The 26615-nt window shown below is 39.5% G+C and overlaps 1 protein-coding gene across 3 annotated transcripts in view; it reads right to left on the bottom strand.

Moving 5' to 3' along the window:
• TENM4 (teneurin transmembrane protein 4) overlaps window positions 1-26615 on the bottom strand; it is a 595878-nt gene that overhangs the window by 381600 nt on the left and 187663 nt on the right. For all 3 annotated transcript variants that reach the window (XM_030971231.1, XM_030971250.1, XM_030971240.1), the window contains exon 3: window positions 15758-15853. The gene's annotated coding sequence lies outside the window, so the exon portion shown is untranslated. The remainder of the gene's footprint in view (window positions 1-15757; window positions 15854-26615) is intronic.

The raw sequence follows: 26615 nt of genomic DNA, 5'->3' as shown, positions 1-26615 counted from the left end.
CCACTCTGACATCCATCTTTCTGTCTAACACCCAAGACTATGTATTTAAATTCACATCCAGTCTTCACTACTTGCAAGAAATTATACAAGTTTAATTGTTTAATTATACAAGTTGCATTTATTTATTTTTTTTTTGCACAGCATTTTGAAATCTTAATGGGTGTTGGTTTTGTGATTGGTCACAAAAGTAACCAGAGAAAGAGCAATTTTGTTACTGGGAGGTAGATTATTTTTCAGTACTATCTTCAGCTTCACCACCGATTCAGGCAAATGCTTTCTCAAAACCAGTTACTCACACTGCGTCTCAGCTTCCCAACTGAAGAGGAGGTGTGCTATGTTATTTAAAAATGCCTCTTTTTAAATCTTGTGGAGAGGAAAATCGTTTGTAAGTGGCAATTATTCAGGGAAATTTTCTCCCACCTCCTCAGGAAATAGGTTGTTTACTGTAATATTCTCAGTAATTCTTATTCAGACCTTCAAAATGTGAGTCCCTCAAACTCTCCAACTCCTTGAGATCTCTCCTTCCTGGCAGCCCATTCCTGGGAAGCAAAGAATGACCTGAACTCCCACACGCTTAGGCAGGGGTTACTGTGGCTTAAATTTATGGGGAACAGGACTGATTATTAGTATTGAGCCTCCTGTGAGGTAAAAGAGCAATGTTGAGATAAAGAACAAAAGCCCAAGCTTTACTCTTCAGTGTAATTGGACATCAAAGATGGACACTTGTATTTATTTGGGTTAGAAGGTGCATTATCAACATGGCAAAGGTAGATGACAGAGCTTGCAAATCTGTGACATGATAACATCAGGCCTCAGTTCAAATGATGAAAAGGGGGCAAATTTTCCACCCTCATTAAAATGTCTGTGGTATAAGTATCTTCATCGGGTTTACAGGTGCAATTAATCTTATCCTAATGCACACATATAAAATACATCAGCTAAGGAGCTCTGCAGAAGGCTGTTTCCCTTTACTGACAATAGATAAAGTCCAGAGTGACTAGCCAAAATGTGGGTGCCTGCGCTGCTGAGAGCTAAAATACAAGGCATGGCACATTCAACTTCTATGAATTGCCAAGTGGTTATGATTTTTTTTTAATCTGCTTAATTTCTCAGATCCCAAAATTTTGATGGATCTTTTAAGTACTCAACAAGCCCACATGAGTTATTCAACATCTGGGAAGATCAACATGCCAGTATATTATTAGTTTATTAAACTGAAAAAGCATATTCAGTTTAACATTTCCAGATAATGTGCTTCCCTGGAATGAGCACACAAATCTATGAAATACAGGCCTTCAAAATCAAGTTCAATTCCTCTATATTTTTAAAGACCATACTTTGAAAAGCACAGGTTTTCATACCACCATATTCTGGCATTTTTAGTGCTTTTTATTTTATTCTAGTCTCCTTTTTTTGGGTAATCTATGCGGAGTTGCACCAATTCTCCACCCTTTGCATAACATCCCCTTAAAAGTCATTGAGTATGAAAGAACAGCAAGTCAGCCTTGACCTCACCTTCTCTGTATTTGAAAGGGGGCCTTTATCTTAATGTTCTCAAGTTGTGTGTCCTGCTTTGATTAGTACACCCATTAGCCCCTTGCTTCTATTTTTTTTCAATCACTCAGCATACAACACTCATCAAGAAGCCTTAAGGTTAATTTTAAATGATTTTTCCATATGGTAACTAAGAGACAGCATTCCTGCAGCACTGGCTGTGCAGCTGCACAGGGTAAGGTGGTGGACTTTGTCTTTGGGGATGCAAAGAGCAGTTGGAATCAAGGAACTTAAGCAGCTTTTCTGACATAAGTGCTTCCATGAAGACACCAAGGCAGTGTTCACACCTATGTGGCCTTTGGGCAACATGAGGTTCAACTCCATCTCACCCAACCTGGCTGATGTATCTAGGTATGAAAATACAGATTTTCTTCCACTAAAGGGTACAGACAGAATGGAAGTTCCTGAGGGCGGTTTCCTCATTAAGATCTATAAATCTCCTCTGGAGGTGACTATATCTATATCCAAGGGATGCATGAAATAGGATTAATCTCACAAGACAACTGCCCCTTGCTAGTTTTCTAGACTCCCCTAATGTATAGAAAATAAAAAATTACACTTTTGTGTTCAATTTGGCCATTCTGCTTTATTTGTTCACTGAAGATGAGAGGAACTGAACACTTAAAATTCCTTTTCTTTACGAAGTTTAAAAGAGACACTGAGGGTATTTTTATGTGAGATGTACTGTCAAGGTAGGGACAAGCAGGGTGATCCCAGGCTGTAACTCAGCTATTCATTATTTTACTGTACTGTGAAAAATGGAAATCCACTGTTTCTTGTAATCAGAGAGGGGTTAGTGAAATCCTATTAAAAATGGTTATAAAATTTCTATGAAAAAAAAAAGAAACAGGATGGTTTAGCTGGAAGGGACTGCTCTTGAATTGCTCTCCTATGCATCACATGTCTACTTCTGGACACATCTCTTTCCTCTTGTTTAGTTCCCAAGGGCTATGCAGCTGCTCTAAGAAAGAAGACACTCCCATTCATGCAAGGGATGATAATCCTTCATCACTTCCACCTTTCCACCCTGACAACTGCTGACCATGGCACAAGCAACACAGAAAGGAACTGCCTTTATTATATATATTTTTTTTAACATCAGTAGAAAATAAAGCCTTCCACCTGCTATTGTGCAGCTGAGTTTCTAATCTCTGGTGCCAGCATGACTGCTGGGAGATGACCCTCAAGCAAGAGGAAGCAGGGTTAGGCACGCAGGGGCAGGACGGCTGTGCTGATGTGATGTGACACACATGTCTCTACAACACCCAGTAAAGATATCCCCAGTTGTTAATTGCTGGGCAAAATTCATTATTTCCCCCATGGGCAGCAACTCTGGACTGCATTCAGCATGCTGGCATAGAAACTAACATCAAAATTATTTCACTTGCTTTTCCTATGGAAATACACAGTATTCAACTTTTATTTTTAGAGTTTTAATTTTGTTTTTAATGATCAGCCGTAAAGAGGTGGCAATTAATCCCAAAGGAAAACTCCACATATCATTGTTGGCTCCAGATATTGGTGGGACTGATAAAAGAAATAGAGTATGAGAATATGAAGCCATTGATAAACTGATAATGAATGCTGCTTATTAGGTACTTTCCCATGTGTTTTCTTTGATTTAGAGTCCAGGCCTTAAATAGCAATTTGTTTACTTTATCAACAAAACAGTTTGCAAGGCCTTTTGCAGACCAAGTAGGTGAATGCGTCCAGATCTCTCTGCAGTTCTTATTTTTCTGGTCAGAACTCATTTGTCTGCAGAAAACCAGAGAAAAGTCACATTCAATCTATGCACAAATCCAGACACTAAATGGACTCAGAAGGTACCGAACATCCACCAGGTTTTTATGATTACCAGGGGCTTCTGCTCTCCTGACAACTAAACCTGAAATATTGTGACAGCCAGCATGGGTGACTGGAAGAGATGGTAGGAGCTGAATGTCTGGGTACCAAAGGCAAAGGTAAAGAGCCAGTGCCATAGGTTGTCAGTGCTGAGATAATTTTGCAGCTGAAAGCAGTGACTTAGGCTTACTTTCAGACATCAGCTGGAAACTAACCTCAATTTTCTTATCTATAAAATAGGTCTAATTCTATTTGTCTTCCTCTAGGGGACCATGATGCCTTTGGGTTGCTAATGTTTTTGGATGCTCCAGGCTTCTTAGGAAATATGAGCTATTCAAGCAGTAGTGGAAGTGCAGTGAGCACAGGTGCACTCTGCACTATACAACATGTATTTCATCCATATAGGATGCTAATGCCAGTTTAGAGAGGAAAAGGAAGTCCTTAGCAGATATTTTTCTGAATTAGCAAAGATTATAAGGGTATAGCAGAGTTTGAAAGAATTCCAAATGAGGAATCAAACCAGAATTTATTTGGTTATAAAAATACCCATGAATCTTTAACAGGATTGAAAGTGTGAAGGCTACCCCTTGACTTAATTATACATTTGTGCATTATTTATGTAATATTCTGACCTACCCAAACCTTTTATTTGCACATGTAGTTCTTTACTTAAAAGAGTGATTTTTTTCAGCATGTGCTGTACAGCACTCCAAACATAGGTCCATTTTAAAAATTGGTGCATCCATACATGATAAACAAGGTATTGGGAGGGACTCAGAGGATAAGTTAATGCAGCTATTTGTACAGCACTCTCAGGCTGGTTTAATGGTTATGGATGAGGAGAGATATTTCCAATGCTAGGATATGCCATGGTGAAACCACGTCTAGTCCAGAAAAAGTTTTGGTGATGGAGAGAGTTTTGAAGATGGATAAAATTTTTTGTGAGGATAGAGTTAAATTTCTCCCTGGCAACTGGTATGGTGCTATGCTTGTCTTCCCAAGAAATCATTACATGTCATGGAATCCTCAGTTCTCAGGGATAGCCAAACATCTGATGGAAGTAGTACATGGATATCTTATTTCGTTTTGCTTTGCCTGTTAAATTATTTTTATCTGAACTCATGAGCTTCTACAGCTTTACTCTTTCAATTCTCTCTTCCATCCTGCATGGGGAAGTGAGCCAGCAGTTGTGTAAGGTTTAGCTGCCTACCAGAGCTAAACCACAACAGTGGGTTAACCTTGAAAATGCCATGACTCAAAGTAACAGTAATGTCCATCTTGAAAACCATAAGAATGCAGAACTTTATCTTATGGCCAGGCACACAGTCACTTTCAAAGTGAAGGGATTTTAGCCCCTTCCTCCAGTGAGTATAACCCATTACCCTTGCCATCTAGTGTTCTTTCCAGCATCTGCCTACAAGTCTATTCCTATTAGTGGTTACTATAATATGCCTTCCATTGAGTTCTTATTTTATATATATATAGGTATAGATCTGCTGAAAGGGAGTCCAAACTATTGCAATATGGACCAGAATAAACTCTGGGATGTTTCAATTTATTTCCTTAAAATGCTTCCTCTGTGACACTGTAAGGCTACAAATCTCCCTCAGACCATACTTGCCACTTGCAAAATAGTAATAACTTCTCTTAACAAACACACTTTCCTATCCATTTCCTTTTATACAGAACAAAAACATTTAGGGATAGGGAGTCTAGTATTTAGTGCCAAAGCTCTCACACTAACTCACATTACCAGATAGTTTCACAAAAAATTGCTAAGTGATTATGGTGTAAGCATATGACAGAAGCATCCCTAGATGCTAGGTATCCCTAGATGCTCCTGTTTCCAAGAAATTTGGCTATTGGAAACTTTCAGAAATATAAAAGTACATTTAAATCCACAAGAATAATACTCAGTTTGAGTTTTGACAGAAGGTTTTAGGTATAGTTTTAACAAAATTTTTTTCCATGTCAGATAAAGTCCCTGAGAAATCCCTCCTATCTCCACACTGATATAACTTCAAAATGCCACACACGAAGCACTCCAACATCATTAACTGGTGTGCAGTGTTGATTTTTATGTTGCAAATTTGATTGAAAACAGAAGTTTATCAGTGAAATGCTGAAATAGCCTTGAATATGGGGAAGTGAATGAGTATAATTGCTGATGGGTTCTTTTTATTATCAAGGAGTCTTGATTATAGCTTCATAGACTTAAATTATGGCAAATCAAGGACAAGATCAATTTACTATCTAAGCAAATATTTATGTGAAGCTGAAGATTGGCATATATTGATCTGTTTATAAGGACCATAATTCTTGCTGCAAAATGCATTGGCATTGAGCAGTGCTTTTTTCTCTATGTGCTTCCTCAAGAGCAAGAGCTGAAAGTCATGAAGAAAAAAGAAAACATAATTTGGAAAGTCAGAGGGCTCATCCCAGTCAAATGCAGCTGCAAACTTATTACGGACAGTCCTTTAGATGGAGACTGATAAATGCCGAGTTGTGCATTGTAGATAAATTGATAAACAGTTCTTGTAGCAAGTTAGAAATCCTGCTTGAAGGAAAAGAAAGTGCTCAGAGCATCTAAGTTGTCAAGCTGGCAAGTATTGATGGGCAACATCAGCCAGGGCAGAGCATCAGCTGCGACATCCTGAGTCTCCCTGCATTTGTAAGAGGTCACTTCGATATAAAGTAGAAGAGTATTCCTAACTTGTGGGATGAAGAAGGATCCCTGTGAAATGATGACCAATCCCAACAAAGGCTGCTTTTGTTGGAGGAAAAGGCGAGTGTGGGGGCAGGGAAGAGAAGAGGCCGGATTATCTTTTGTTGTGTTTGACAGTTGAAAAGGCCCTGGTGAATAATTACCCCTAAAACTAACAAACAAGGATAAAGAAAAAAAATGCATAAAAAGAGAAGAAAAAAACCCTTGACCTCTCCCCAGACACAATAGATCCCTTTGAAATAAAAACAAAATAAAAATAACTCATAGGGGAAAAAAAATACTTAATTTGACTTTTCTTTCTACTTTTGGCAAGTGTACACACATGCTCACACACACACACACACACATATATATATATATTCACACAATTGGCAGTCTCCCCCTGTCACTGTTATCTTAAGCTCTTCTGTACTTGATCCATTCAACAGCAAAGCTTATGCAAAATGCAATTAAAAAAATCAAGGGAAACTCCAGCAGCAAAAAGAGCACCCTTGGTTGAAGGCCCTATTGGTTTAGCCACAAAAGAACAATTCCTGGTGAGAGCAGTTGTCACCTGTTTTGCATACTCCTTATTTTGCTCTTAATTGGCATTATATGGAAACTTATCTACAAGGCCATGGAAACCAAGAAGCATCCGTTACCCCCTCCTTCTTTGAACAAGCAGAACCCAATTAAAGCACAATTATCTCTCTTCTGCTATTAGCATCCTCCAGCAACAGAGACACACAGATAGGAGAAGCATTGTTAGTCTGACAGCAGCCACCTTTTCTTATGAAAATTTTTGTAAAGGTCATAAAGAAAATAAAGGAGACAAAAATGGTCCAGGCTTTGGCGAGCTGAAGGGCAGTGTTTTTTTAAAATTATTTGATCTGGATTTCCAGATGATTTTCTAAATACATTTATTTTCACCAGGGAGTAACTGACCTAAGACTCAAAATGCACTCATAGTGTTTGGAGGCAAGCCTGGAAAAATAAAGGAGATGGCCAAAGAACAAGAGGAAAAATAGACACAGGTGTCTTCCCAGAAAGTCCAAGCTGTCTCAGAAAGCCATGAAATTGACAATTCCTCTGGCAGGACTATGGAAAAACATCTCAGGGGAAAACAAACAACCATTTATCAAACTGAAGCCCAGAGTCAACTCCTAAATCCGTATCCTGCTGCTTAACATTGCAAATCTACAGCCTACATCCTGCATCCCCAACATGGATGGTCAGCACTCCAAGATGATCATGACTTGGAAAGGGTTCCAGCGACATGATTCGTGGGTTTTTTGGACACAATCTTTGAGGTGTCCTTGGAGAATAAACACCCACCACTGTTCTCAGTTACATATGTGCCTGGCTGTGACAGACTTCAAAGATAGCTCTACATACCTTCCTTATCAGAAGCCATCCCCAAGTTGGCAAACGTTTGCACTACCACTCATCCTGTCTCATCAGCAGCTACTAAGAATATGTATGTGTCAGGAAACATCATGCATTTCATCACTTCAGCAAGTCATGCCATCACAAAGCAATTTGTGTCCCAGTTGATTCCCTCAGTTTCCCCCCTGGATGACAACTACAGACTTTAAAATACTGAGCAAGGAAACAAACAAGCTCACTTATTTTTCTTCTTTTTTTTTAATTCTTTGGGATATTCCTCTGCTGTATTTCCAACATTTAACAGGTCCAGTTCACATATTTTGTTGAAGAAGAATGCAGTATGTCCAGGCAGAAAGCTGAATTCTCCTCTTAGAGGTGCCCCAGAGGTGCCTGTCTGCTGCCCCAAGGTCTTGCCAGCTAATCTCAATGTTAACATTTTTAGGAATTTCAGTTTTACGCTCATTGCATGTACTTGCAAATTGATTTAATTTCCCAAACAAGTTAACAGCATAATGCCCGGGAGGATGATTTTTAGGATGCCATCAGATCTTCGACCCCCTACAGCAGGTCTCCTTCTTTTTTCTCTGGAGACCTCAATGCTGCAGCTACACAGTTCTCCTGTCCAAAGAGAAAACCATGTCTGTGCACATGTGCTGTTTGCTTTTGTCATGGCACACGTGGTTTTTGCTTTTACCATGGTTGGTCAGTGCAGTGAGATGGAGAGAGACAGTGTCCCTTCTCCAAAAGCCAGTGGAAAAGAGGTGGCCATTGTAGACTCTCTACATAAGCAGGGCAATTGAAAACAGGAAAAACAGTTCTGTCAGTGGATTTATTCCCAGATTAAATGGAACTTCTGCTAGTTGGGTAAGTGTGTTAACAGATCACCAAGGAATGGTAAGGAATTGGTTAAAAGATCAAAAGATCAAACAAAAGGCAACAATGTGAAAATTATGCCACTGCATTTAACTACGAAAATAAAAAACTTTCCCCTGTGTCCTACTACCATCTAATACCCAGAGGCTGCTCTGAGAGCAGTGGAGCAGGATGAGCAAATCCCTGTCTTGCAGCATAAAGATGAAACCTTCAGGGAGACAGCTGCAGTGGAAAGGATTGAAATTAATGTCAAGCAATAGATGAGATTTCTGTGGAGATTTTGATGAGATTTATTGCTGAAAATGTTTTCCCTGGCAAATGTCACATCATTAAAATTTTAAAAAACCACCCGCAATAAAATTAAGAAAATAAAGAGAAACTCAAACCCACTGTCCTGATAAATGGCAGCTTGAAACTCAGTCCTCGGGCTCTCAGGGTCAAAGATGGTCTTCTTTGTAAGGAAGTGTGCAGAAGTGCTAAAATGTCCTTTCAGATCCTTTCACCTCATCAGGTCCATCATCTGTGACTCCAGAGCACATGTTTCATGGACATTAAGGATATTTTGCCAACATCTGGCAGGGTGTGGCTGAGTCTAACTGGGAACAGCCCTTGGAGTAAATTCTGCAGCTGAGCACTTCCCAGCAGAGCCACATCATTTATACACAATCTAATATGGGTGAATTAAGATCCTGTAAATATAAACAGCGTATTTGGCATTTGTCTGTTGAAGAAGCTCCTTGGGGAGTCTCTTCTGTGCCATCCTTGATGGGACAGCAAGAAGAATTATTCCTTAATGCCTGGTAATTACACATGAAAGTGCCAGTTCCCTGGCACAGACATCAAAAAATGAGGATTGCAGGTGAATTGTGTTTGCCTCAAACAGGACAGCAAATCTGCATGAGGTTGGCCAAACTAATTTTTATTTTCTCAAAAGGACTGAATGGTCTGGAGGCCTGAGTGCATGCCTCAGGCATGCACCTGCCTGCCCCTCCCAATAAGTACCTTGCATTTAGTAATCCTTGAAGAAAACAAATTGTTTTCTTCATCATGTAGGGATGAACAATCCTCCTCGAGCCAGATGTCCAGCTCAGAAAAACTTCTCCAGCCTTTGGATTCTCTATACTTGGGTTGCTGTTCTCATAAGCAGTTGTATTTGTTGGTCCAGCTAGATTTGAAAGATCCTTGTGAACATGGTTGCATGGAACTTGTCTTTTCTGAGCTGGCCTGTAATTCAGAGGTGCTGATATTTCTATTAAAACCCAGTGTAGCTACCTTTACCAACAATGCCATGTACTGGCAATATACCAACAGTGTAAGAGTTACCTACACACATATTATTTATATATATTGCTAATATTACTAGCACTACATGTGTTCAGAATGGTAGTTTCAGCTCGGTCAGACTAGTCCATTCCTGCTAATAAGTTAAGTCTGTTAAAAAAAAGAACTTATTTCTCTGCCTAGACCAGGTAACAACTGTGTCTGCTTGGCAGAAAGAAGAAAATAAACTATTCAAAAATTAGGAATAGAGCAAAAAAAGAGGCTGCTCTACTTCTAAGGCATTAACCTTACCAAACTCATGACTGTCCATTATTATCACTGGTAACACTATGCTGTTATTAGAAAATGGAACTGGGGAAAAATCTCACCTGTGGAAGTATATTTTAAATTGTCTTCTGTACTTAAGCCTGTCCTTCAATTTAGGGCTTAATAGGATTCCTCACAGGAGCTAAACACATGTTGAATAGTTTTATGGCAACAGTACTCAAGGGTGCTTTCTTGTACCAGGTGAAGACAGATCCTGTAACTCACTTTCAATTATTTTTCCATACTTCTGTTGTTTAGATTACCCTGTTGCATAAGAAATGAATGCCCCTACTCACTTTGTTGTTTTGCCTGACAACCTTCAGGGGCTTCTTAACCCTGGCGAGAATGCACACAAAATACAAACTTACCCAGCAGCAGAGTTGAGGATAGTCAGACACAGTTGCAAAATTAGCATTAAAATTGGATGAAAAAGCTCTGCTTTTTCACACAGAAGCATTTCATGCTCTCCTGTAAAATGGAAAGTATGCTTATGTGCCCCAAAGCAAATTTTGCTCCCTCACCCCACTGTCACCTCACCCTAAAAGTCAATGTCTAATGAGAATCTGTAAATTAAAACAAGCCTAGATTGGGACAGATGGAAAATTTGAAAGCTTTGCCATGAACAACTGAATTTACCTCAGCTATCATGAATAAGCAAAAGCATCTTTCAGTGCCTAAATGGGCTACAAGAGAGTTGGAGAGGGACTTTCGACAAGGATGTGGAAGGACAGAACAAGGGAAAATCATTCAGACTGATAGAGGGCAGGGCGAGATTATGTATCAGGAAGAAATTCTTCACTATCAGAGTAGTGAGACACTGGCAGAGGCTGTGAAAATGTTGGTCCTCCATCCCTGGAGGTGTTCAAGACCAGGCTGGATAGGGCTTTGAACCACTTGATCTAAGGGAATGTGTCCCAGCCCATGGCACAGGGTTGGAACTAGACATTCTTCACAGTGCCTTCCAACGCAAACCATTTTGTTAGTCTATGAATTTATGGTTTTATGAAAAGAAAACTGGGATGATAATTCTTGGATGCATAGTTGCCTTGAGTCCTCAATAAGTAAGCTCTCTGTACCATGGCTGTGGGTGACAAACAAGGGCTTGCACACAGTCCCCAGGGGTGGCACGTGGCACCACGGGCTGTGCTGCTCAATCAGGGCTGCAAAGTAAGGGGTGTCAAAGAGCTTTGGCCATGGCACAGTGGGGTTCTGACCAGCTCTAGGACAATGGCACCGTGCTTATAGGAGCTACACATCTGCTGCAAGGGGAAGATATGCAGGCATGGAGAGGGAACTGAGGATACACAGCTCCCACTGAAGCATGTGTGCTGTTTGCAGTCACTGGCTGTGACAGCAGCACACATGAGCTGTGTGGGCCTTGTGCATGGCACTGTTAGATAGGTCTATAAAGTACATTATGAGATCATCCAGAGATACACAAAGAAGCCCTGAGTGAAACTCTGTAAGATCATAAAAGCAGCAAAACTGTGCCAGAACATTGGGATGGCTCAGCTTGTTCATGAAGGTGGGGGGTATGGCTAAAAGCTGTTGCACTTGCAGGCTGTGGGTTAAGCCTATGTCATTACGCGCCCCCACACAGCACGTGGTTTTCAGAAGGAAAATGCTATGATATTTTGGTGTATTTGTTAAACCTACAAGGAGATGAGCAATAAGGATCCCTATTTCTCTGAGATACACTCTATCTGCAGCTAAAGGCGGTTCCCCCACTAAGAAGTTATCTCTTTTTCCAGAGTAATGAAGGGATCTTTGTTATTTCTTTGCTGTTGTGTATCGGTTCTTTGGAGAGTGTGAGATCACATCTCCTGCGTGTCACAACAGGAGGAAAAAAACTGGGCTGAAAATAGATTTCTGCAGCAAAGCAAAAGAAAAGCAGAATTCGATGTGTACAAGAAATGCATCTGCAATTCACTTGCAAATCTAAACAGGGAGAAAACGATTGACAGACAATGCACAAACAGTTCTTGTAATAAACATTTGAGTTCATACTGGTTTCTACAGCCATCCCCCACCTGCTGCATACTCCACAGCCATTTGCTAATTACAGCCTTCCTGTTGTTTTCCAGTTCCCCCTCTGCTAAATAATGGGAGGAGAAAGGTTTATGGAAACTGATGCACTTGACAGCAAAAATAAATAATCAAATGAATACATAACTAACTAAATAAATAATTAATCTAGTCATCTCCAAGACACGGCTCTTCTATCATACCTCCGGTACCTTGAGCCAAACTTCAAGGGTTATTCAAGAAAAATGATGATCTGGCACCTCAGAGAATAAGACATAAGTATCAATGCTTAATTAACACTCCATGACATTAATCTGAATAAACAGAACCTTTTAGAAGGATGCCTCTCTATATTGTGGGTTGAAACAAGATGCCTTGTGGGAAGAATGAGAAGCTCTCTAGGATTATGTAACATCTCTATGGTTATAGCACCTGGAGGCTTTGAGTGTATCATGAGCACAACGTGTTAGATGCTGTATAAATTTACAGTTGCTGAAGATGCTTATCTTGGATTTGTAGCGTAAACAAGAAGATATGCCACACAGTTCTGGTGACAGGTTGATCAAGGCTAAGAAGACAGGGGACCTAAGGAAATTTGAAAACACATACACATTGTTTAGCTGTTTCTAATTTGTTGGGACACGGGGATTTTTACAAAAACTTATTCCCAAAACTTTATCAATACAAAGTGCTTGCAAAAGTCCCCAAAGACTTAAGAGTTGCCTTATGGTTTAACAGGAAAATAGAAAGGAAAAGAGTGCACAGGTTGCAGCAGAATAGCATGACAGTCAACAAAAAACAATGTGTTTTCAAGCTGGGTACCAAATGCCAACTACCTAATGCCATCTTTCCTCACCTGAGTAAGAGCAGTCTGATCAGCAATGAGCTACAGTTTCCACTGAGAGCTGCAAGAGGACAGCAGCTCCAAAAATCATCCTCTTTCCAGATTAATGTTGGTGGCTCCTGAGAAACACTCTATATCCCTGAGGCATGTTGTTACTTTTAATGAGACAGTAAAATAACACACCCTGTTATTTGTACTGTTCATATCCATCTTGTGTGTGCATTGAAGAGGGACAAAAAGGTGTTTAGAGGACTGGAGAACTTCTCCTGTGGAGACAAGCTGATGGAGTTGGGATTGATCTGCCTGGAGAAGACAAGGCTACAGGGAGACCTTAGAGCCCCTTCCAGAACTTAAAGGGGTCTATAAAATAGCTGAAAGAAGGACTTTTGACAATTGTGTGGAGGAACAGGACAAGAGGGAATGGTTCAGTCTGGCAGAGGTCAGGTTTAAATTGGATATTAGTAAAAAATTATTTCCTGTGAGAGTGGTGGGGCACAGCCACAAGTTGCCCGGAGAACTGTGCACTCCTCCATCACTGGAAGCATTCAAGGCCAGGTTGGATGGGGTTTTGAGCAACTTAGTCTAGTGAAAAGCGTCCTTGCCCATGGAAGGGGGTTGGAATTAGATGATCTTTGAGGTCCTTTCCATCCCCAAATATTCTATAATTCCAAGACGTCGCAGATAGTATGGGACCAGCTAGTACGGCATACTTTTGAAGCAGCTCTGGAAAGACCCCTTGAGGGGAAAATGTGCCTCATAGATGGCATGACTGACTCCACTACCCAGTTGGACATAACTGGGGAAAAATTCTGTGATTCCACAGGAAATAACTGATTTGGATTCTATTACTGACTCTTTGACCTTATGTCACTACTCAGATCTCCTGTTAGCAAAAAGGTTATAAAATGCATCATGGCTGTAAAAAACTGCATTTTGAAATGAGTAGCATTTTGCAATGAAAAAGTCTTCAGATTACATTGATGAGTAAGAATTCAGCTTCAGTAAAAAGCTATTTAGACATGTCCTCTGAAATTTTTGTCTCTTAATAGAGAGCTTGTCATGTGCAGCGACTCCCAGAAATTTGAGAAGTTTTACTTTAGAGGTTTCCTCTTTTCCTTACTCCGCTCAGTTTTCTGTCACCTCATTATACTGTTACCACTTACTATGAAACCTTGACTTTGAAAACACTTTTTGTCTTTTTCTTTTTCCCTTTTTCTTTCTCTTTGTTTTTTATGTCTAGTCATTATCTTGCAGTGAGATCTTTCTCAGGGGTTAACTTTTTGAACTCTTGCTACAGACACAACATTTCAGCTCACACCAGCCCTAATACTTCCCTGGTCATGGCAGGGAGGGATTGGAATTAAATTATATTTATGGTCTCTTCCAACCCAAACCTTCCTATGATTCTAAGATTATGGAAAAAAAAAGTGCAATTTAATTCCTTATAGGAGTACATGGTTTCTCCCTAAGGAGTAAAGAGCAAAGTCCATGACGTGACTCATAGGCAAAATTTTCATTCTTTGGGAATTGCCTCTTCTTTCTTATGCCAGTATCTGTGTAGTCCTGGTGATTAAAGCACTGGTGTTCACTAATCACTTCCATTCTGTCTTGCAAGTACACATAATTCTGCATCAATTTAATTTAAATATGACTTTATATTTATGGCTTTGACTTTTATAACTCCTCCTACTGTACTTGTAGTTTTAATATTAACAGACATTTCTTTCTCTCCGCTCATCACTCATATCAAGATTCCCAGGCTGAGGTGAACATTTGCTGCTTCTTTATATGGCAGAGCCACAGGTACCCCAGCCCTTCAGTTCTAGGTGAAAAGTTCTTAAATATCACCCCTCAGCAATATTCTCTAAGAAAGTGTGTTTTGATTTGAAAGGCAACTAGACAATCTCCAGTGGTCCCTGCCAACATCAAATATTCCATGATTCGTTGATTCCTGCTTCTGCTTCTTGACCATTTCCTTGTAATGTTCTGTCTACTGAATAGTCCCAGCTTTGCTTGACATGTCCCAGCAATGATCTCCAAGCAACCTTCCCTCTTGATCACTGTGGACAATGCCACTATCCTGTAACCTTGATATCATCTTCAACTCATATTCCTGTCCACTCCAGATGCCACTTCCCAGTTACACTGAAGCTACACATACATTCAAAGTATGTTTTTTGTATCATACTTCAGATAATGCCTTTCCTTGCTCTCTACCCATCTAGGTAAATCTCTTATCTCAGACCTTATCTTTGAACATGTCAATTACTGCAGAATTCCTTTCTGTCACTTACATCACAGCTGTTAATTTGCCCTGATGATATTCCCTGGATACAAAGACCATTTTTCCATATACAACATTGAGTTTCCTTCCCCATTTCTATCAAAACTAGGCTGTCTGCATCCAATCAACCCGTGCATTTTCCGTGGTCTATGCACTGGATTTTCAAATGAGTGCTTTTGTATTTTCTTTCATGCTGATCTCCATAAACACATATAAAATTACCTTGCTAATGACTTTCTTTCTCTGCAGCAGTATCTAAAATTCTCTGACAAGGACTAGGTTGCAGGTGTGCTATTAGCATTGCCTGTCATACTGACCAGCACTTTCTTATCACATCCACGGGTCTCCTCTGTCTGTCACTATCCATAGCTTCTTGACTTCTACTAAGACGTAAGTAATTTCATGCAGAGAATATCTATGTTTCTAGAGTGCCTGGCACAGCAGAAATGAATCCATGACTGAGACTGTGATGCAAATTATCCTTGTCAGCTAATAAAAATAGACATGGGTCAATAATAGACCTGTTCTAGAGAAATTAGTGAAATTCCTGATGACTCCAATTAGAGAAATCTCCTCAAGAAATGTTACAAATATCATAATTTTATTTTAAACAATAAAACATGATTAAAAAATCCCAGGTACTGGAATTAGTACTCACTTTTGGTAGTTGCCTTCTTAGAAATATCTAGGAACAATCCATCAAATGCTTCTTGTAGGATACTGTTTTAACCTAGATATGTTATTCTCAGTCTACCTGAAAAATATACAGACATAGAAAAAAATCAGTGTTTTGTTCAGTGATTTTTAACTTATTTGCTATAGAAAAATAAATTAACACAACTACTTACTGTTATATGGGTTATCTAAAACAGTCATCTATACATATGGGATCCTTCTGTAATATCACGTCAGCACTACTAGGGTATGCTTAGTTATTTCATAGAAAGAAATGCATTTGTTAAATACAAACTAAGGTTTTCTGTACAGTGCTCAGAATTGGCACCTGTCCTTGACCAACTGTGCAAACATCTACCCCTTTGCCAAAAGAGTAACTCATCAATTTCTCTACTGGAGGTTCAAGAGTTTCCAATTAACACAGCAGTTGTTCCTTTCCTCTTCTGTGTTTTCGCAGGCTTCAGAACGTAAAAATAAAAATATATATATTTTTAAATTTATATGATTATCCCAAGTATTTAATTTCTTAAGTCTTTTTCCTTTGTTAGAGAGAAATGGCTGAGATCTTCCACAGATGCTTCTTGCTGTTTCCACTCTCACATCAGTAAACTATAGCCTGTGAATTGTGTGGCATCGAAGAGTCCAAATTTAATGATGCATGTGTCACAAACCTATCACACTACAAGTAGGAGGTTCAACAAAAGTGTAGAGCAGCACTGGGGCTCCTCTTCTGCCTCTCATTAGCTAGTTAGTCTCAAGTCCCTTTTCTTATCTCCTTTCCTTGTCTCAGGGAGACCACATCCTATATAGACTGGGAAGGCAGAGAACACAGAAGGAAGGTGTGTGTAGTTTCATTGAAAGCCACATTTGCCAGACCCATCAGCTCTCCCAGGCTACCCACTTTATTAGATATGCATGTATTTTACATTCACTCTGGTGCACAAGGTCTTGAAGAATTGGAAAAAAAAAATAGAAGGCTGAGTGATATGGTGGCATACTGTTAGGGAAGTGGGATTCCATGTCTTTGGCAACTTCTTTCTGCATACATGGTCCAAAACTTCACTGACCTTTGAATCTTGCCAATTGCAAATTAATTTTGAATCCAAGCTGTCTACTGAAAAGGTGTAAAGGTCACCTTTAAATAGCTGCTCTGCTACATTGCCCTTAACTCCATGGTCCACACCCTTTGTCTTCTTCCAATTAATTCTGCTTCTTCAAGAACGCTCCTTGCCACTGATTGTGTTCTCGTACAGATTATTTCTCCTCCACATGCATTTTTCAAATCCGCATCTCATTTTGTCATTTCCTGCCTAAGGTTTCTAGGCTCTCTATTTTTGCTGATTTATGCAATGCCTCCCAATTTGGATCATTTGTGATTTTAATTAACATGTACACTTTTCCTGTCTTCTGGCTAATGAATGAAGATATTTAAAGAAGACTGGACTCAGGACCGTTCCCTGATGTTCCCCCACTAGAAAACTCATGTGATTCAATGCATTTTCATTTATTATCTCACTTCACTAATGGCCCTGTGGATGGTTTTTAATCAACATCACAGAGTCCTTATCTAAGCCAATCTGAATTAATTTTCTCAGTAGCCTCTCTTGCTGATGCTCACTTCAAATAGAAGAAAACAAAAGCAGAAGATGCCATCACTCACCAGAATGCTTTTCTGTGAGACCTGGAAATGAGGAGGTAGTGAGAATAGATTGTTCACTTTCCTCTCTCAGGACTCTGGTAGAATTAGGGTCCCCTGTCACCACAATACCTATACTACTCATGATTTTCAATATAAGTATTTTAAAACTGTTTGACAAGGCAGGAAAGTGTTATTATTCCCACCTTGGAGAATAAGCTCCAGCATGGAAAATATAAGAATGTGGTCTGCTCTGCTCCTTTAGCAGTCATGGTTAGAAACTGAGGGTTTAAGGTTGCTCTTGCATTTATACCTGTCTTCTGAAAGTTACTGTGACATGGCTACATGTATATCTCTGGGATGACCCCTCAAATGCACAATCAAAGTGATTTCATCTCTTAAACAAAAAAACAACCAACCAACCAAACCCAATCCAAGCAAAACAATACAAACCCCTAAATATAAGTACATCTGTATTTATATCATGACCTGGATGCCATTTTGAAAGAACAGGCCCAAATAATGTAAAGTGATTTAGAAAAGGTGAGACTCAGGTATTCAGAACATATAACTGCCTAATCCAGACCACAGGATACAGAATAAGTCTTATAGCAGTACCTGTTGGATCTGGTCCTTAAAGTTATTTGGACATCTCCTTCTCACTCAGCTGAGTTTTGAGATATTCCTGAAGTCCTGGACCAAAATGTTTTCCTTGATGCTATATAGGATGTTTATACTGGATTTGAATACAGATCCACAAAGTCTAAAATGTGGTCCCCACCTAAGAACTTCTTTCCTTTCCTATCAGGAGTATAATTATGTCATGTGATGGACATTTTGGCTCAAGTCATGGCTCTATATTCCCTAAAAAGTAGGGTTAGGGTCCTACTGACTACATGTGCAGCATCCTCCACAGTCACCTGCTGATAAACAGTTTTAATATGGTAGTTACATTCCTTTTGGATGAAAATTAAAAACGCCTTTCTGCTACAGCAAAAAGGCATGTATAGCATTGATTTATTTATGTGGGTAATTTATTTTCTGAAATATTAATTGATGTTTCTGAATGAGCTCTGAATTATTTTCAAAAGCTTGAAGTTTATGTGTTTTTTAATAAAAGCCAGCAGGACTTTTTTTAAATGTTGCTATTATCCCCTCTTCCCACTCACCCTCTTTATAAATCAAAACCCGTGGGGAGAAAACCAGACCAACAAAACCCTTCCACCCCCATAAAAAAAAAAAAAAAGGAAAGGAAGAAAAGGAAGAAAAAGAATGAAAAAGGACAGGGACCAAATACTTCCAGAAGCATCAGCAATCATAAAGAAACCAATCACAAGCTAAGAAATTATCTAAGGGAGCACAGAGGGAGGTAACAATATGAATAAGACAATTTAGAAAATATTTGCAGGAGCAAAATTTATAAATACTCATTATATCTTTTAAACACATGTCCAAATTAATATGTGTTCTTGTTTCTTCCTTTCCCATTAATATATTTAGTGCAAGAAGATATGTAGGATAAAATATTGTCACCAATATTCTCTTTCTATTAGGAAATAATTACACAGTTTTTTTCACTCCAAACTTTTAAACATGGCCCAGTTGGAAATGAATTGCCTTTGACTTGCTAAAAATAAGCATGAGAAACTTAATCTAAGTCCATCACCAGTGCAATTTATACTATACACCACTTCTGTAAGGTGTAATTAACAGTGCATTGCTATAATTTATTATTGGTTTAAAAAGCCTGAAAATCAGATCCTTACAGCAAAATGGGAAAATGGGAAGCTATATGCCAGGCATATTATTCTGGCTTATATTAATTCAGTTATTTTACCTTTGGTGCACATCCATCTGTCCATACAATGTGAATGCTCCATTGAGAATGATGCTGGGTACTGAACCTTCGGCTCAGTATGAAATACGAACTCTGAAGCATAGCTCCAATAATACTTCCATTTTTATTATTATGATTAACATTCCTCTGAATAGGAAGCATCCACTAATATTAATTGCAGAAATAGTGAGATTCCAATTGTCATAAATCACTGTGCAGTGTAAAGCAAGCTCTCAGAAAACAGCACAGAAAAACTCTTCTATGGTTTTTTTTTCTGAGTTCACTTCAACCTCATTTTAACCAGGCTTATTCATTTGTGTCCATTGACAAGACAGTAGTTATGCTTTTCTCTTGATTAGCACATTCTTTTAGGTAAGGTCCCAAACAGCTTTCACATGAAAAGTTGAATCCAACAGAGCATGTTTTTTCTCATTAAAGACTTAGCATTCACCCACAGGTAATTTATCACACAGATACTCCCTGTCTCACAGGAAGGAGAGTGGCCTTGAAGCCAATATTCTTGGTCTGATCAGAAGTTTTTTCCACAACAGTTGAAATGAATGCCTTTTCAAAGATGGTGATTGCTGAATTCATTTAGTAAATGAAAATATGGGAAGGGAAAAGATACACAGTTTCTCTATTAAAGCACAAGCAGACATTTCGCCTTATTTGAAACAATATTATCACAAAATCTGTATGATCTTATTGAAATTTAATTAATATTTGTATATATTTGTATCAAGTCAACATTTCCCCTTCACCGCCATTTCATTCTTCCACAGTTAGCAAAACTGTCAATATTCATTGATTCATCAAAGCAAGCAACCCTGACATTTGGTGCATCAGCTTTCATTTGTAACAGGCATACGATGCAATGATTTATTTTGATGTATTACATTTTACTCTAAAGAGCATCCAAAAATAAAAATGCTTTCATTAGAAGTGTTGTGAAAACAAGGCATCTTCACACACAAGGAAAGAAAAATTTCTTGCCACCTGTGCTCTTTAGCCCAGACTTTTGATGGTTGGATTGCTTTGGAGTTTGCCTGCTTGAGGGTTTTTGAGACACTCTATTTCCAAATGTATCATATATTAAAGAAGCAACTGGAGGGTCTAAGCAGTGTTCAGAGCTGGAAAGAGCAGAGATTTTCCTAGCTGGTGTCCTGCTTTGATTAACTCACAGCAGGTGAGGTGCCCCTGAATTACTGTGGTATCAACTAAGTTCCTAATGACATGGCCCACCTTGCAAGAAAACGCTTTTCCTGAGACAGCAATTAGTGCCAACCTCAAAGACACCAGAAATGGTCATAGGTGGCCTGGCTGCTTGGCTGCCAGTGGGAGGGCGAAGAAAGGTCTTGGACATATCCTCACCTAGGACATTCATACTAACTGGCTTTTCTGGCCAAGAATACTTTAGTCCCCATCTTTGCTCCTGATAGGAGAACCCACAAAGCAGTTACACATTTTCAGGTAGGAAACATGTTCCAACAGCAAATAATTCTTTTAGCAGACCATTTTACCATTAAGCACAGGTTTAAGTCTCACCAGGGACATCAGAGCTTCAACATGTGCTTGAAGTCAAGTGTTCCCTCAGAGGGCTGTGGCTGAATGGGGACAGTCTAATGAACTGGAGACTAAGGACCAGGAGTAAATACAAATATGCCTGCATATACTGGTCTCTGCTCCTTCTGATTGTGTCTATACTGCACATTTCTCTCCAGCTCCTTTTCCATTATCATCCTGTGCTGCAAGAGATGAAGCTGACACAGCGACTAAGTGGATCGAGGCAGGAAGCGGAGACAGGACAAGCAGAAATGAGCTGAAAATCATCCTCCCAAATGAGGCCCTGCTCACAGGACAACATCTCATTATTTTGTTCCCCCATGGAGAACAGAAAGGCATGGCTGATGTGTTTGGAGATCATAGGCATGTTCCAAAAGGCAGCAAATGAAAGCAGAAGACAGTCTATTTGGGTTATGCAGAGCCAAATGACACCCTTCTGTAAGATGGCATTTTGCTTTGCTGTGACTGAAGCCCAACCACTAGCATAACCTTTTCATTCTCTACAACTCCCTGTAAGGAGGTTTTAGCAAGGTGTGGATTGGTCTCTTTTCCCAGGTAACAAGCAACAGGGCAATAGGAAATTGTGCCAGGGGAGGTTTAGATTGAATATCAGGGAAAATCCCTTTATTGAAAGAGTTGTCAGGCACTAGAACAAGCTGCCCAGGGAATTGTGCAATTTTGAACTTCAACAGCCAGAATGGTGCCCCAGTGGAGTGGGTGTTTTTCACATCCCAGTCTGTTCCAGTTCTGCTGCAAGGGCCATTTCACTGTATTTTGTCTCTTATGTTTTCTTTGTTTGGTTGTTATTTTTATGGTTTTAGGGGTTTTTTTTCCTTTAAGAAGGGTGAAGCTGTTTTTTAAGTAGCTTATAGAACAGGTTAAAAAAGGTTGCACGGTGGAGGCTTTGGAGGCTTCTCAGAAATGAGATAATTTTCTCAGTGTGTAGTAATTTCAAGTGAAAAATTGGACTTCTAAGAAATGATAACACAAGTAAAGGATGTCGAATGCCTTGCAGAAGAATTACATTTTAATGTTCATCAATGAATTGCAGTGCTGTGCTCTTTGCATACCAAGCCCTTCTTTCTCAATTGAAGCAAGATCACCAGATATGCTTTGTGTGAAAAATTAGCTTTCATGTTCTACTTTTAACTGTGCCATACCTAAGCCTCATTTGCTTGCATACGCTTTGGTCATCAGAGATGTATCCAGCTAACTTCAGACATCTGTATAATAGAAGTTAAAGAGCTATGGCCTAGACTAAGTTACATGTCTAGTTTTAGTTGAATGAGTTACCAGTCAGTGAGTCTCACCCCAAGATATGTTTTCTCAGTGCAAATGAATAACTGCTCCACCAGTCATTAATTTTCATGCTGCACTGACAAAGGCTGAGCAGCATTTCAGTAATGACACTGTTCAAAATATTGCAATAGACCACAATAACAAATTTGGTAAATAACTTATTTGATCAAGCCAGGAGAACTCAAGGACAAAACATCCTCTTCTGGCCAACTGGAGCAAAGAAACAGGGCATTTCTATCAGCCTGCAAAGTTGCAACCTTGATTGAGCTGCTTCGATTGTTCAAGTTTCACTCACTGAACTTAGATTTCAGGTGGACAAAGAAATTGTATCAAAAGGCAACAACTTCTCTCTCACAGAAAACTTGGTCCTCTATTTGCAGAGTTTAAAATTAACACACCATACTATGAGGCACTGGAACATGCTGTCCAGAGAAGTTGTGGATTCCTCCTCCTTGGAAGTGTTCCAAGCCAAATTGGATGGGGCTCGGAGCAGCACGGTCTAGTGGAGGGTGTCCCTGCCATGGCAAGGAGATTGGAACTAGAAAATCTTTATGGTTCCTTCCAACCCAAAACATTACAGGATTCAATATCCATCTGATCAAGGCTTGCAAACATTTTAGAAAGCCATCATTCTTGCACATGTAAAACCTTTTTTTGGATTGTACTTCAAAATTTGCTTTGACATGCTCATAATCCATATAGCAAAATTCAAAGCATTAAAATATGCCTTTTATGCAATAGCATAGCCAAAATAAATATTTTCCTGGTCTACTGTGGAAAAAAAGTCTTCTTTGGCTTCTGGATCATTTTTTCAGCTACTCCTATATCTGTGGGAAAAAATATTTTTTCTGTTGAGTTCATTTAATAAGTAAAAACATTTCTTCTGGCCTATTTGAACTGTATATTTAAAATGTCATTGTAAAAGAAAGAGTTTTTGTATTGCCTAGAAAAGAATCACAGTATGTTGCCCAGTTCACAACAGATGTTTCTGTAATTGTTCCTTGATTCTGTATCGGCTTCAGGTCTTTCAGCAGAGCCTTGACCAGCAATAAAATGTAATTTGACCATCAATACACTTTTCGTTAAAGCTGTTAAATGGAAGGAATAGTCTTCCCCTTTATCCATTGCTGATCTAATCCAAAACCCTTCCAAAGCTTTCAAAGGATGGGTAATTGCTGCCCCTATTTTTTTTGCCAGAGGGTAGGTAAGCTGACATTGAGACGTTTACAGGACCACAACTATTGAGCTCAAGGATGGAAAACTTGACCCTAATAAAGGCTGGAAATTGTGGACTAAGCTATATGGACCCCATGTTTCTTGTAAACTATGAATACTGCTGCATCTCACCTTACAGATCCAATCTGGTCATTTTCTAAGTAATTTGCACATTTGAACTTTGACATCCTCTGGCTTGGAAATATTGAAGAAAAGTGGGAATTCCCTGCAAAATTTTTATGCCACTTGCCACTGATAGTACTTTCACCTCAAAAAAATCCACTGAAAAATTTGTCTTGGCAAATTTCTTAAGGGTAGAATACAAAATACGTGACACCAATGACTAACAAGATGTACGAAGTGAAAGATCTCAGTATAACCATTGCATCAAATTAATGATACCTGAAATGGACATTAAATAATATTTGAACATATTTTTAAGAGTTTTCTCAGAAATTAAAAAATTATATAGCTTCTAGACTGGACCAACAGGTAGTGGGTCAGATAGTTGCATTAATAAGAACAATACAATGTGAACAGAGGGCAAGGACACTGCTCCTGAATCTGAGTGCTTCTGCGTTGGGAGGATGTGCTCCTCACCCTTGACTCCTCCCTTCCTGGTGCTGTAACACTTCTAGGGAGTGTGTTGAGAGAGGGAAACACTCCCAGTGGATCATGTAGTGACTTGTGATTCCTGCCTGTGCCTCTCCCTCCAGCTCAATGTGATCACACTCCAAGACTTGACAGGCCTAAAGGGGTATGGGCAATGGTTTACAGGTGTCTGACCAAGTGGGCTTCTGAGCCTGAGAGACGTCACCACTTACGTCAGGCGTCTTCTGGGCTGGCGGGTCAGACACGTCACTTAAGGAAGACCTGCACCTTTCCAAATCAGTAAATAAGAGACAGGTTGGATGTCCTGGGACATCCCAAATGAATCAAACCTTTAATTCATCAGAGGATACATTCATAGCTGTATTCTACCTCTGCAGCCCACAACACATTATGTCTACCCTGTTGCTGTGTGCTTGGTAGGCTGTCCTGCTGGCCCTCATGCTGAGGCAGACGTAGGCATGTTGTGATGCCCTCTCTGGAAACCATGGAAGAATTTACCTGGTGTATTTAGGTAGCATATTGACATTTGAATGGCTTCAACAGGAGTCCCTACTGCAAGGGAGTAATCAAGGTTAGAGCTATGGAAAGGCTTTCATTTGTGATGACAGGAGAAGTCTGTGACCTCTGAATGCCCTTTGCTCCCTACTTTGCCTATCCTGAAAACCCAGGGTGAATAATTTAGATACTCCTGGAAAATCCCAAGAATGAGGTGGTATTAAAAAAGGTCAAAGCATATACATTTATTTATGTGGCTGGACACACACACACAAATGTATCTACATATATGTACATACACACATGCACATATATATGCACATAGTGAGATTTTCTGTTCTCCAAATACCTACAAATAGCACATGAGGGCTGAACAGCTGGAGCTACACTGGTATATCGTACTGTACTGTAGTGACTCAGCACAGGAGCATTTAATTTCCTCCCAGAGCCAAGATGTCTCTTCCTTCTCAACTGGAAAGACTGGGGTGGCTGAGCTGCCTTTGTTTCTTACTGAGTGCCTCTGATGATACCTTGTAAGGAAGATGCTGTGGATAAGAATTGCAGCATTTTTCTTAATTGCCCCTAAAATAGATAAAAAATGGGCATTCAGAAGAACTCAAACCTCACAATATTCACAAACACAGAAATCCCACTCAGTTCCTGTGCCATGAGAGAAGTCCCATCTCTAATCCTCAATTTGGACCTTCTTGCTGTTTAGCCCCTTAATTAAACAGGAGCACACATTTTTTTTTCATGTGCTGGGACAGCAAGAAGGCACCTGTTTAATGAGATGGCATAACAGTCTCTTCACCTGACTTGTCACAAATATCTTTACAGCTCTGCTTGTACCAGGAAAAATTCACTGATTTCAGGAATAGTTCACTGAATATTTTTTTCTAATCAGCATTACTACCATCTCATCCCTGCCCAGCTAATAATTTGTATAAAAAAAACAATTCTGCTTCTATAAAAAATTTGTAATTCTGTAATGGCAAAAGCCTCCCTGTCCAAGCTACCTCTCAGGACAATATGTTGTACAAATGACATTAAGTTTTGACTTCAGTTAATTAATCAGCAAGGAGAGTGTCAAGTTAATGTTACCATCTCAAGTAAATTGATGGGATCTTTCCCTGCACAGTAGAAGTGGAATAAACGCAGAGGATCCTCATGCATCCCTCTTGCTCAGCTCCCAGGACTATATCCCTCCTGCTGCTGTGTAGTGTAGATTGGTATTTTACTTCTTATCAGTAGATCTCCATCATTCTGAATGAGAATGACCATCCTTCAGACCTGGTTTTGTAAAGCAAACCTATATCCATAAGAGCAATTAGTCCCCCGCTGCGAGTTTAGACACACCAGCTCCACTGCAGCTGCTGTCTGTTGCCAGCACTAAATTTTCCTCAGTAGTGGATCAACGTGTTTAAACACTTTGATCTTCTTTATCTCAGCCAGGAGATTTGAAAGCCTCCTGGTTAAACAAGTTTTCTTTCGGATGAAACTCCATCTCATCCACCATTTCAGTGCTGACCTGAAACATTTGTGCTTTATTTACTGGAGAGGCATTGTCTTTTGAAATGGCTTCTCACATCCTCTCAGGAAGACTTTTTTTCATTCCCCCTTAACACTGAGCTTAAGTAACGGTACTTCAAACAGCAAATAAGAGGCACAAAGGGGACTCAGTCTTCTACGCAGCAATTCAAAACCATCTTAATCTCCATCACACACTTTCAGATTTTCTTTTTAATCTCCTGCAGCACAGTGTGCACCAAACACAGCTGAGAACTTGCTGTTTAAGCTGCCTTATTACTGTTACACTATGAAAGCTTAACTCCTGTTTGGAAGAGATGAACACAAATGAACAAACACAAGGGAACAGGCATCTTCAATGTGGGTACAGCAGAGTAGTTGACAAGGGATAAGAAATAGTATTGAGTTGAGGTTTATTCTGTTTTCTCACTTCACAAGCAGCCACAAGTGAACTATTAGTGATGTGAAACTGCTGAGCAGGGAAAAGCATGGGGTGACTGTTAAGCTTATTCCTCCAACCACTGCAGAATTCCTGATTTTCCTAGCCAAACAAACTCTTTCCCTCTTTGCATACCATAGGGTTGATACAGCTGTGAATAGGGAATCCAAATCAAATCTCATTAATGAAATTACTTACCTGAGCTTTGGATTGTAGAT

Source organism: Camarhynchus parvulus, chromosome 1 (assembly GCF_901933205.1).
Source record: "Camarhynchus parvulus chromosome 1, STF_HiC, whole genome shotgun sequence".
NCBI lineage: Eukaryota > Metazoa > Chordata > Aves > Passeriformes > Thraupidae > Camarhynchus > Camarhynchus parvulus.
The sequence above is the reverse complement of the archived record's forward strand: the minus strand, read 5'-3'. Positions and strand labels throughout refer to the sequence as shown.